Source organism: Chelonia mydas, chromosome 8 (assembly GCF_015237465.2).
Source record: "Chelonia mydas isolate rCheMyd1 chromosome 8, rCheMyd1.pri.v2, whole genome shotgun sequence".
Classification (NCBI taxonomy): domain Eukaryota; kingdom Metazoa; phylum Chordata; order Testudines; family Cheloniidae; genus Chelonia; species Chelonia mydas.
This window is the reverse complement of record NC_057854.1, coordinates 59,011,628-59,025,603: the sequence shown is the minus strand read 5'-3', so window position 1 is coordinate 59,025,603 and position 13,976 is coordinate 59,011,628. Positions and strand designations below refer to the sequence as shown.

Here is a 13,976-nt window from a genome sequence, read left to right as displayed (position 1 = left end):
TTGATTCTACTTACATGAACTGGATTATAAATGTTACACTTAATAAACTTACAGGTCCCTAAAGAATCTGATTCCTTTCATTTAAACTATATTTCAGTTTTTAATTAGTGTGATGGAAAACTCAATTACTAGTGAAATTATATCATTATAATTTGTAACCCAAAAGAATGGAACATCTCTCCATTTCCACATCTTACTGAAAACAGAGAATTACCTTTAAAAACTGAAAGCTCTGGGGAGACTCCGGGGAGATGGCTTGCATCATCAAGTGTTTATATTCAGAAGCTGGACACACACACTTACTCTCATCTTCCTCTCTCCTTTCCCCTCCAAAAAAACAAAACAAAACAAATGCCCAAGACTTTTCTTGAATTGCTTCCATAGACCATTTAGTTACTATTAAGGTTTATTTCCAGTGAACTTTTTTTTAAATCGGTTTAACTTTAAAAAGGTTTTGAAATAGGCTGTCTGTTTTTGTGGTTCTGACTCAGGGCTGCAGGCACCATATGAGTTCAGGCAAGGGGGAAGCACCACTAAGTAGAATCTCCCATTTTTCCAGTCATGGATGATGTTTGTTAGGGTGGAGGTTATCGCAGCTTCCAGTAGCAATGCTGGCCATGGGAGGAGGAATCCTTTTACACTTTCTCATCACATCTTCCCAGTGCTCACCCAGCTACCACTTCATAATGAGATTAGATTACACATTTAAAGGAATTTTACCAGGACTCTGGGACTAGCACTGAAAAGTGTTGCCAAAAAAAAAAAATGCAATGGGATCCAATTACACAGCCAGTTAAGACCTCAGCTTTCCATCTCATCCAACAGATGGCACTTCTACCAGAAAGTTGCCTTCTAACACAATCCTGGGGAATAGCTCCAGTAGAGACTTCAAGGGAAGTGTGAAAACTCCAACCACCACCACTTCTTTTAGCATTTACCTGGATGGAAGTCCTCTATGGAAAATCCAAGTATTCACCAAGCTTAATTCCAGCCCAAGATACTGAGGCCACAGATCAAAACGGTGAAGCACTAGCTTATTGTAGATTACTCCTCCCACAAAACAAAATTGGATTTGATTGAAAGACACAGTCCATCACATAGGAAGACCAGAGACATAGCAAAGCAGGATCCTCTCTCTAGGCCTCACCACCACATAATTCACCTGGCATTTCATACATACCAGCTACTACTGATGGAGCAAATTAAAAACTTACAAACTTTGAAGCAAAAATTCATAGTGGGGGGTGGGTGTGTGTGTGTGTGTATGTGTGGGTGTGTGTGAATGTGAGTGTGAGTGTGAGTGTGAGTGTGTGAGAGAGAGAGAGAGAGAGAGAGACAGAGACATACACAGAAAAAGAGAACACCACCATGGAAATAAAAGGTCTTATGTAATATGTAACAGAATGTCCAGCTTGAACTAGAACTAGCAGATGAAGAAGACAATAGGATGTCACCTTCCTTCCCAACATGAAGAAAGAGCTGAATCAAAAATGCAACGATTAGAAAGCGGAGCTCATTGGAACATCTACAGAAACATGAAAAATGAAGAAAAGGATGCCAAGTACTTGATCACCTACATCTCTCGTATTCTTCCTCTAGAAGCCCCTAAATCTAAAACCCAATTACTGCGCTCATTGACCACAGTGAGAGCACAGGTTCTGTGTGCATGCACGCACGCACACACACAAGAAAAATAATATTCTGCCAAGAACCATCTGTATTTGTACATGTAACAATGCCTCTTGACTGGTCATCTGCAGGGACAGAACCCACAACCTCCAGTTCAAAAAACCCACAAGCTATTACTGCTTGAGCTAAAGAATAAGTAGCATTATGGCACCGACAGTACCAGTCTCATAAGTACTTACAGTACTTATGAGCTCTCATGGAGGGAGGGATAGCTCAGTGGTTTGAACATTGGCCTGCTAAACCCAGGGTTGTGAGTTCAAATCTTGAGGGGGCCACTTAGGGATCTGGGGCAAAAATTGGGAATTGGTCCTGCTTTGAGCAGGGGGTTGGACTAGATGACCTCCTGAGGTCCCTTCCAACCCTGATAGTCTATGATTCTATGAAACTTTCTTAAGGGTCTAGCCACTAGAGGGGGGACAAAGAGCTCTACTGTGTTAGAATCTGGTACATGAAACACAATCGGTATACAGAGGTGAGGGGGATTATCTCTGCTCAAAACAGCTGTAAATGAAAACATTTTGAGCAGTTAGGTGGGGAATTCTTGATTGGTTGAAACTATGAGTAGGAATAAATAAAATAAAGGAGACAGGAAGGAACAGAGATACACTGGGCTTTAAAGGTGAGGACTGGAAGCTTAAATGGAAGGTAAAGGGAAGTAGGTGAAAGGATTCCAGTGAAAGGTTCTAAAATGTCATTAAAGCAGCCTGGGCCAAGCTGCACAGATGCTAAGAAGGTCAGGCCACAACAGCGAAGAGCTAGAAAAATCACTTGGACAAAAGAAAAGCTGTTTATAAATAAAGCAAAGTGAAAGATCAGCGGCTCAGCTGCTACAGCAGTACTGGAAAGTGCCATCGAAAAGGAAATGGCAGATAAAAATGCTTTAAAAAAAATCCCCTATAGAAATAAAGAAACTTTCCAGTAGTGATACATAAAAACCTAAGGGAGAAAGATCCCCCTCAAGACAATTGTTCTCTGAGAGAACAGAAAAAACAGCAGAGCACAGGTGTTTCCCTGAGTGGACACTGTTCAACTGGAGGTTATGGAGGTTGGATTAGGGTTGTCAGAAGCAGGCACCAACAAAAACCACAGCCTGTTTGTTCTGTGCTTTAGGAGGAGGGACAACCACCAGTAAATTATCTGGAGCGGTGAAGGGCCTGTGCCTGAGAACGTAGGCCAGATTTTCAGAAGAGCTCCACTCCCATTTAGGAACTAAAATAAATAGTCAGATTGCCAAGCAATCTCCACATGTTGAGTATTGAGCTCTTTAGAAAATGAGACTATAAATGGGAGCTGGTGGGTACTAAGATAGTTTGAAAAAGTGGCCTTTCTGTAAGTACTTAAAGAGGAGCTAAACCCAGTTATGGGCATAGACAGTGTGTGATGTTTTGTTTGGCGAGGCTACTCCATAGTTTTTTCTTGTATTACTAAACCAAACAATATACAGGAAGACTCGTGTAAAGGTGGTGGGCCGCCACCAACCTGCTTTCCAAAGCTCATTTGAAATCTGGAATAAATCAGTACTGGTGCTAGATTTCGAATGCAGCTGGGCTGGCTGGCTGTGTGGGCAGTGCCAAAGCCACCCTCTGGAGCAAGAAGGCAGCCCGAGCCCATGAGAAGGGGGGGCAGCAAGGCTGGAGGCAGGCAGCAGGTCAGGGAGAGCTGGGCCACCTGCCCGGCAAAGGCAGGAAGGGGAAAAGAGGTCCACTCCCGTCCCACCCCCATAGCAGGGAGGGTTGCTGAAAAGTGAAAAAAAATGCAAATGTTGAGCCTCCAAAGGGAGGTGACCTGCATCAGGCATTTGCTCCCTTCATGGCCAGCCTTTTTTTTTTTTTGCCTGATGATTCAGGCAAATTATTTTGGGGAGACAGCTTCCCCCAGCCTCTTATACAAGCCACCCATGGTTGTGGGTGATGTTAAACCTGCTCCACAATGTGTAACTAGCTGCTGTTGGATTCCATTTGTACACACGACAAAAAACCTACTTCAATAAAATCAAGTATATTAGCTGGAATTTGAAGTATCTTTTAATGGTAATTTAGGATAACTTTTGCTGTCACAACAATTCATGACAGGGTGAGCCAGGGACATTCCTGCAGAAAGATACAAGTTGCTGAAGAGAAGTCTACACTAAACAAAACTGTGATACAAAGTTTGCATATAAAATTAATCGGTATTGTCTGTTTGAGTTATCACAATGATTTTCAATTTGTAACTGTTTTTCTTTCCTTCGTCATTCAGTCTTTCAAACTTCTTGGTGATGCTCTATTATCAACTGTAGAACCCTGTGGAGCTGATGGTATAATTTGCTTCTAAAGTTTAGATTCATCTGTCTTCTATATCTTGAGGCAATGTAGGTTTTTTGAAGATCTAATGAATAAACAAACAGCTAGTACTCACTGGGTAGCACACATTGTTAGTGCTTATATATGTATGATAGTTTATTTGAGGCATAAAGATCCTATTTCATGTTATTATTTTATAGATGGTAATTTATTTGATCAGATTTTATTTATTCTTCAATTTGAGAAATAAGACACTATCTGGAGAGGATACCATTTTGCACCCTAGCTACTTTTAAGAGATTTGTTTTTGTATCGTCTGATATTTTTGGACTGTTTTTGTATGGAGACAGAATCCTTCTGCTAGCACCACAGTCTGGCATAAGACCCCTGGTGTCAATAAGTTAGCTATGAGGGCAGTTGTGGTGGCATAAGATGCTAGCAAGTCCTCCCTCCACCAGGAGGCCTGCAGGCACCCAGACAGCATGGCCCAAGAGTGGTTAGCCAAGTGTGTGTGTTGATTCAGCACGTCGGCTTGGCAGCCTCTGCAAGTGGGACTTACATTTTCACTGAGGGTGCAACGAAAGTGTCCCCACAAGAACTGATGGAGAGGGTGACTGTGGAAGCACTATGTGTCCTTTCTCAGTAGCAAATCCTCACAAGGGAACAGACTTCCAGAGGACTGTGAATTTGTCTCTAATCAGTGGTCTACCGTCGGTATTCTCAGCAGGGTTATTAAGGCTAGATTTCATCCTCTTCATGACACACTTGATGCTATTGTTGAACATTGTTGTATATGTAGTAGTCACCTTTTGAAAACGCTAGTGGTCTTAGAGAACCAATGTCAGGATATTTCCCCTATTAAATATAGGGGAGTACAAGGGAACAGTGCAAATACTGAGGTAACCATAACTATTAATCTGATGTACAACTGGAAAGTTTAGGGTGACCATTCATTAACCACCCTATCCTTTATATGACTAGTTTCCCAATCAGAAAAATCTATCTCCATTTTTAATTAGATTTCTCTGTTGTGTTATTTACAAATGGATAGGCTATGCCTTGGTGGCACTCACTGAAAGTTATATCCACCTACAAAACTGCAGATCAGATTAGAAACTGACATACTTAGTTCTGTACAACATCCTAGTGTGAATGACATTAACACAGTATTCCTATACAAGGAACAAACAATACTAGTATAACCTTACGGAAGTATAACTGCGTCCATACTGGGGTGTTGTATCAGTTTACCTACATCAGTATAAAAATAAAATTCATATCCCCTATCTGAAATTGTTAAATCAGCACAAAAACTAAGTTATTTGCATAGGAAACAATAAAAATATACTGGGGCTAGCCTGTGAGGGAGACATAGCAAGATAACATTGTTTATAAGTCCAAATATTATTAGAGCTATACCTCTACCAAACAAAAAGATTGAAATTCTTACACAAGTTCCTTTAACATTAGAGTGCTAGCAACTTTGCATGATACAAGCCTCATTGTAGACAGTTCTAGCAACCTCTCATTTCTAAGGACAGTAATTACATGTTTAGATATGGTACATTCTTAAAAGAAAGATTTACAGTTTCACATAGACACTGAAATTAGTGTAGCCTTTCTGCTAGGCATATGCACACACACACAAACTGTAAATGTGTTGCATTATATAGAAGGCAGAAATAATCATAAACCTTTTTTCTTTAAGAAGCTATGTATTTAAGTGATGTATAGTGATAATTAAGAATGGAGAAACTTACCTATATTAATTATAGGCACATTAAAGGACAAACCTACAGTCTGGTTTAATTTGAAATGCAACAGCAGATGCTCTGGGTATTATGGGTCTATTCATTTCCCTAGTATTACTTTTGCCTTTTTAAAAAACAATCAAAATGCTTCTCATAAGAAAAAAAGTCTCAAGATCCCAAAGCTTCCAGGATAATCCTAACAAAGGAATACATATTAATTATAATGGGAACTTTCTGTCTTAGATTATTTAAAAACCTTTTTCCATTAGAACTGATTCTCAATTTAGTTATAATTGCCTGTTTGTACACTGTGTCACTGGAAATATGTATTTTAGACTAAGTTATGTGTGAAATTTTTTACACAAGTCAGGCATAATATTGACACATATCAAGAGTTCATACCTTGTGTTGATTTAAAAAAAATGTTTTTGAATAAAATAACCCCCCAAAAAACTTGACCTTTAAAAATTATGAGCCTATTATACCAGGACAATTTAATGTGGGTGAAGCTGTAACTCTTTACTCTGTCATAGCCACTTAAAGGGTCATAGCATAAATGAGAATTTGGCCCTTTGAGCCAAAATGTATCATGGGGTTCAGGGGAGGTGAGAGAGGGAAGGACATAGGAACCTGTGATGGGGTGTTCACCCCACACTAGCCTAGAAAGGATTAATGAGGCTGAGAAGGGGCCAATTCACTGAATAAGCCCCTACTAAGAGGAATTAGGTGGCTTAAGTCAGTGGCTCTCAACCTTTCCAGACTACTGTACCTCTTTCAAGAGTGATTTGTCTTGCCCGCCCCCAAATTTTACCTCACTTAAAAACATACAAGATTAGACAAAAATACAGGTCTCACAGCACACTATTACTGCAAAAATTCTTACTTTCTCATTGTTTACCATATAATTATAAAATCAATTGAAATATAAATCTTGTACTTACATTTCAGTGTATAATATACAGAGCAGTATAAACAAATCATTGTCTATGAAATTTTAGTTTGTACTGACTTCACTAGTGCTTTTTATGTAGCCTGTTTTCAAACTAGGCAAATATCTAGATCAGTTGATGTATCCCCTGGAAGACCTCTGAATACCCCCAGGGGTACACATTCCCCTGGTTGAGAACCACTGGCTTAAGTAACCCATGAATGAAGGTGAAGCCCAGCTGGGCAAAAGCAGACTAGGTTTGTATAAAGCCAAGATGCTGAGAGGAGAAGGGGGCTGCTGGGAGGAACTTTGCAATTTCTCCCTAGAGAGGAGGGGAGATGGCAACAGACAAGGGGCAGTAAGTCCTGAGATCCTGCCTTGGGAGACAGACTCTGGCAAGAACTAGAAAGTGGTGAGGTAGCCATGGGGAGCAGAGGAAGCTCCACAGGTAGCCCAAGGACAGGCCAGAAGGTAGGAAAGGAAATAGGAAGGAACACAAGGAAACAGCAATGAGGTCCATGAGTGAGCAGGCTGAGGTTGCTGGATAGAGGCTCCGTGTACTGGAACCTGGAGTAGTGGACAGGTCCGGGTTCCCCCTATCAGCCACTGGAGAAGTGGCACAGATAGGGCAGTGGAGGTGAAGACTGCCTGAGACAATTTATCCAGTAGCTGACACTCCAGAAAGAATATAGTGACCTGGCCAGAGGACCAAGCATTTCTGTGCCCTCTCCCCAGAGAAGCAGCATAGAGTTTGGCCTACAGAACTGAGTGATCTCAGAAGAGTTACAGAAGACCAGGAAGATCTGCATGTATGCCCTGCATCCAAATCCCCTTTAATGACCTCCTGCAGCTCTCCCCTGGCTGCTTGCCAGTATGGCTTCATTGGATCCATGCTGACAACAAGGTTTTCCATGCCAGCTGCTCCCCCTAAAGGGGAGTTACATAGTGCACAAGGACTCTAATCACAAGTTAATGAAGCCTCAGGTATATAAACTGATGAGCAGATTGATTACAAGGAATCATGCATGTCTCTCATTGCCTCTTCTTACCACCTTCCCCTGAGCCACAAAGGATGGATGAGCCGTACTACCTGCCCTTTGCACAGGCCGGGAGAGCCCACATAGAAGGGCTCCACATATGCAGAGATCCATAGGGCATGATTTGGGCTTAAAACTGAACAGCTTCAAGAAGCTGACAATATAAAGCAGTGGTTCTCAGCCTTTCCAGACTACTGTAACCCTGTCAGAAGTCTGAAGCTAAGGCTAACCGCCTGGGGCTGAAGCATGTAACTTAGCTTCATAGGCCCCCCTGTGGCATTGAGCCCCAGGCAATAGCCCTGCTTGCCACTCCCTAATGCGAATCCTGCAACTGTAACCTCCCCCCAACCCATCCTCCAACCCGCAGGTTGAGAAACACTGACCTAGATGAATTGACGTACTCCATGGAGAACCTCTGCATACCCCCAGGAGTAGATGTACTGCTGGTTGAGAACCACTGGTCTAAAGCATAGTTGTTTCCCACACCAAATCACACAAACAACAGAAGGAGGATGAGGGAAAGGCATACACATGTTCCTGGGGAGGTAACAGTAAATTATACTAAATTAGGTCGCCACAGACAGTATGATGGACTTTAGCTATGAATTGCTTAGATACTAAAATATTTGCCTAAAACATGTTAGATAAAGATTAAAATAGAAGTTAGATGATTAGATAACTATCCTTATAAGAGCTGGATTGAATATAGGACTTGAGCCAAAGTAACAGTGTTAAAATGGAGGGGAACAGTAGCATTATCCAAAAATGAATCTTAATGGCAGGGCATGAAAGTGAAAACTTCACATAAATGGGAGAAAACTCTAACAGCGGTCCCCAGGAACAGTAAGTGAGAAGGTTGCCCTGCACCTACTGATATAATATTCTGGATCACTTGGATGACTGAGTTACCCTCAAATGATCCAGACAGTATGACAAAACAGAGTGACTGGAACGGAGTCCTCCAGAGATGGAATGGAGAAGAAAGAAAATGGTGTAGCCTAAAGATGTAAGAAGAATTATGAAAGCAGCTTGGTTTTGTGCAGTGCTTAGGAGTTCCTGACATAGCTCCTGAGGATTTCAAATCCAACAGACATATACAAATTTCTAAAATTTCAGAGAATAATTTGTTGCAATTCTTACTTTGTATATCCTGATCATTTCCTGGCAATAAAGCTTTCCATTAGCATGAACATTACAAAAAGCTAATGGGAATCAAAAAAGCTAATGTGGTTTCTGTATATTTCCATTTTATGTGATTTTTTTTTCTTTTCTACTGGATATTTGACCCACTCTAAAGAATGGGAAAGAGTGCTATAAATTTAATTTTCTTTTACTGGGGTTCTCTGTCAGTGTGCTTGTCTTTTCTCATTAGCTAGAAAATAGGAGTGTGTTTGAATCACAGCACCAATGCTTAGGGGTCCTCTTGTTTGGTCTCAAAACAAACTAGGGAGTATGCACTGGGATGTTCCAACAGTAAAGAGATGCAGTAAAGCAGCACCTGAAATCTCCAACAACAATTAATATGAAACTGGTTGTTGTTTGTATATGCTTATCTTTCACTGACATCTTCTGCCTTTTGCCAACATTTCACCATCTCACCTGTAAAATCTCTCCGAACAAGTTCTAGTAAATTTAATAAGGTAGTGTGATAACGTATGTATCACCTTAAGGTTCCAACACAACCAGATATGCTCCTTTTTACTATTTAGAGTAGCATCTAGGCCCTAACTGGGACTGGGAGCTGATTGTACTAGGCACTCTACAAACACATTGAAAACAAAAATGCAGTCCATGAAACAACAAGGTTCTGATCCTTCAACTAAACATCAGGCGGGTGAAGTGCTGCATCCATGCAAAGCCCCACTGACTTCATCATCTGCCCGCACACTAAGAATTGCAGGATCAATGTCTAAGAAATTGTATACAATTAGAGCTGGGTCATTTTATTTTATTTTTTAATTCAGAAAGTTGTTTCATCCACAACATTCTAAAAAAGTTGAAGTGTTTTGTTACAACGTTTTTGAAACAAATCATTTTGATTTTTCAATTTGAAAATATTTTCATTTCACTTGACAGAAGTAAAAATCCCTCAAAAACTAAGCAAAGCACATAGCTTTGAGTTGAACATAATGAAACATTTTTTAAAATGTTATTTTGGGTTGATCCAAACGGAATCCCCCCATTTTTTGATTCAGCCACCAAACCGCAGAACTTTCATTGAACTTTCAGACTTTATTACGGGTACTACTATAGCACAAAGTTCCCAGCCAGGACCAGGTGATATATCTTAAATTTAGTATGGACAAAAAGACTGTCCATACTGAATTTAAGATACATCAGATGAGAGGTTAAAAATACCACATTTTACTAAGGAAAGGATTTAAATAATCACAATTCCACAAACACACTGTAAAATCCACTACTGTAAGATTTATTTATAAAAATACTGTTCTCCACCTCACACTTGTATTCCACCATTATTCTGCTTCCCAAAAAACTCCATGGCACACCAGCATCTTAAGATCTATCATGCTTAGATGAATCAGATGTTTACTATTGCTAGTAATAGTATTTATTTCTATTACAGTTACAGCTGAATTTATAGATTTAATCACGTGTCTATGGCTTTGCTTTACATTCCCGTTTTCTTTTAAATAACAGAAGTGTTATAGAAAAGTCTATACCAAGAAGAAAAGAGATACATACTAAACTTTGAGTTATAATATAGATATGCAGCTCCCAAAGATGCTTAGGCAATAATTGTATCAGCTGCTACACCACATTTGTATATTCATTTTCCTAAAAAGAGAGACAATTTTTAGTTAAAAATTGGATTTGACAGTTCAGTCTTCTCATGAATCTTTAGAATTTATTTACTTATTTGCCATTTCACAATATGCAACACACTACATTAATATACAGCAGAAAGTGCTTACATTGGTCCACAAGCTCCATTATCGTGACTGAATTTATTTGTCTATGTCTGTTCTAATATCTAAGCTTTACATTACAGGTTAATGAGCTTAAAAATTATATTTTGGATCTTCAATAAAATAAAACCATTGCATCAGTATCCATTCCCAATGCAGTGGATAAAAATAAAACATTCTATGCTGAATACATTTGCAACTGAAATGTGTTTATCATTAAAGTGTGCTGATGAAAAAAAGGGACACGTGGTCATTTTTAGCTGGGTTTTCTCAGTACAAGTTTCTAATGTTGGCTACATTTTAATCTGTCACTTTTCTGAAAGCAGCACTAACTTTGAAGCAGAGTTTGTCTTACGCCCACCAGTTTGCAAAATGTTCAGCATTTGTTTTGGGTAGGATAGTCCATGTCCATGCACAGGGGCCCCAGCCAATTGGGTCCCCCCTGGAAAAATAGGTGCACCTATGCCCCCACCTGCTCCGCCCACCTGGCACTCCTGATGGGGGAACGGGTGACTGAGGTGCAGAGCTTTCCCTGCTCCATTCGCCTGGCAAGCCCCCACTCCCTGACTGCATTTCCCTGGCAGGAGCACTGGTGGGGTGGGGGGGAGGAGGCTGCAGGCGGAAGGGGTGGGCAGGGGCCTCCACTTGTGCTGGCCCAGGGCCCCACAAACCCCTAATCCACCTCTGAGTTAACGGCCAAATATCTGTTTGTTTTTAAAGTGGAGACAAGTGAAATGAATTAACAAAATAAGAGTATTGCACATTACATTCAACTTAAGGTAAATGCCAGTCCAGAAAGTATTTGACATTCCTAAACCATTTCAATGCCAAAGTCTTATTTGTATATGAATAGGAAGATTGCTCTGTGCTCTAGGGTTTCAGAATTAAACCATTTCACAAACAATGATTAAGTGCAATGCCTCTCAATGAACCAGCAGTTGTTCTTTCCCCTCCTGCTCACAGGAGGCAGCAGTGGCTGCTGGAGGTTCCCCTCTCAACTTGCAATTCTAACCTCCTCCCAAGGGTGCCACCTTGCACCACCAATGATGGGAAGAGCGGCAATTCTCCCTTCTCACACCAAGCAGTACTGGGTTTGGGCTGATCTGATGGAAGGTATCAATCAAGTCCGGCTGCTTCCTCTCCTTCGTTCTAATGACTGCCGCTTTTCCTTCTGGTGGACACTGTCTGCAGACTCAGACACATCACTAAATTGGGTTACATTTGTTTCACATTTTCAAGCTTTTCTTTACAACCCAGAGAAAAGAAATCTGAGATTCTGATTTCATCACATGACTCTGGGAAGCTGAGCCTTAAAACACATGCCAATTGTGCCTATGCCAAAACCTGGTCCTGATTCAGGTGCCCATGTTTACATTTGTGGGAAAGTTTGCACTGTGTAAAGAAACACCAAACTATGCTTAACTCAAACTCAAGTTAATTCCTTATTGTTATGAGAACTGAAAAGCAAACTACTGAGTATTGTGCTTTAAATTCTTTTCATTTGTTAAGATATGAAAATTGTAGAGAGAAAAATCAGATCCACAAATCAGATCTGCCAAGATGGCACTTTCAGAAAGCAAGGACACTATAAAACACAAGGCCCTGATCTGGCAATTCACTGTATGCAGACGTGATACCTTTCTCTCCAAATCAATCGGGGAGGAAATTATGAACGGACTGCAGGGGTGAATCCAGTGCTCGGATGAAAGGAGGCAAACATGAGAGAGTGTGCATGACTGTATAGTGTTGCTGCTGTTTTAGTTAGAATGATGACTGATCAGCCATTTTAGAATCAGGAAGGAATTTTTCCATTGGACCGAACTGGCAAGAATTTGGGTAGGTTTTTCTGCCTTCTTTTCAGCACCATGGTGGTACACCTTAGGTGACAGCAGTAAGAGTTCAAATGTAATACTAGAAAAAGAAAGAAAAAAAAAAGACTGCTTAGCTTGTCACAACTTGCCACTGATGTCCAGGATGAATAAGACTAAAAGGAACCTGCCCCCAAAGTTAAATGGGATCTTGGATTTTGCTGGTGGTGCTTTTACATACAGGAAAAAAAGAAGCGAGATCTGAAGTGTTTGCTGACTGAGATCCTCCCTTCGTATCCTGAGCCTCCAGCCCTCCACATGGGGGGAGGTGGAAAGGATTCAAAAGGGAGCTGAGTCCCAAGGGTGGGTCTAGAAAGGCCTGGTTGTAAGGTATGAGTCCTGACACTGCACTGGACCCAGTTAATTGCCCGGTATGTAATAGCAGATTATGGGGCACAGTGTTAAATAAGTAAAGTGGTGGCCTGCTGATTTAAATCCAGCACATGTCTTGTTCATCTGCCTGTGTGAACTGATCAATGATGCATCTGCATGGAGCTGCGGTGAATTGCAGAATCGGGCTCTAAAATTGTGCAGCAACGTGTTTTGTTGTATTTATAGGAGTGGATTCTAAAATGGTATGGTCTGTGCCATCATATTATTTACCATCTATCAGAACAGGTGGATATGTAACTTAGAAAATTCACAAAAAGAAAAGAGTACTAGTGATACCTTAGAGACTAACCAATTTATTTGAGCATAAGCTTTTGTGAGCTAAGGTGCCACAAGTACTCCTTTTCTTTTTGCGAATACAGACTAACACGGCTGCTACTCTGAAACCTTAGAAAATTCAGTTATTAATACGAACTAAATCAGCAAGATTAAATTAAACTTGACACACTACTCTTAGCTAAAGTGCATTTGCTTATAATTATAGTGTTTTCTTTTTGTTCACAGTAGTTAACACTATGTCACTATCTGTTCTGAAACAAAGCTGTAATTAATGTCCCAGAAGGCCTGTCACATTTCTTTTCTCCCTCTCATGTAGCATGACCTGGACATTTGTTAAGAAATCAGAATCTAAAAGGTTTCATTTTCTTTCCAGGCAACAGGGGAGGATCAAATTTCTCTTCTGAAACAGAGACAGAAGAGAATGGTTATATGTCCTTCAGATCTTAACCTTCTAGACCAGAAGCCTGTCCTAAAATCTGGGATGGAGGCCGGGGTGGGGGTGGAGGGGTGTTAATTGCATTCTCCATCATTTCAGCTTTTCACTGCTAACAGGAATTCTTCATCAGTGCACTTTTTCCACCTCTTACTCTTGTCTTAAAGAAAAAAACAAAAACAAAAACAAAAAAAAACCAGTAACCAATTTAGTTTGTGCCTCTAAATCTTCCAATTTACTTTCTACTCCAGCAATAGTAGATTTTTAGGCTATTTGAAGATAGGGTTGCCAATTTTGGTTGGATGTATTCCTGGAGATATCACATGACAGTCTTTAAGTAAAGATTAATCTTTATTTCCTGGAGACTCTAGGCCAATCCTGTAGGGCTG

The 13,976-nt window shown here is 40.5% G+C and overlaps 1 long non-coding RNA gene across 1 annotated transcript in view; it reads right to left on the bottom strand.

Annotated features, from left to right (window-relative positions):
* LOC122466799 overlaps nt 1-13,976 on the bottom strand; it is a 433,007-nt gene that overhangs the window by 366,054 nt on the left and 52,977 nt on the right. The gene's annotated exons all lie outside the window — the stretch shown is intronic.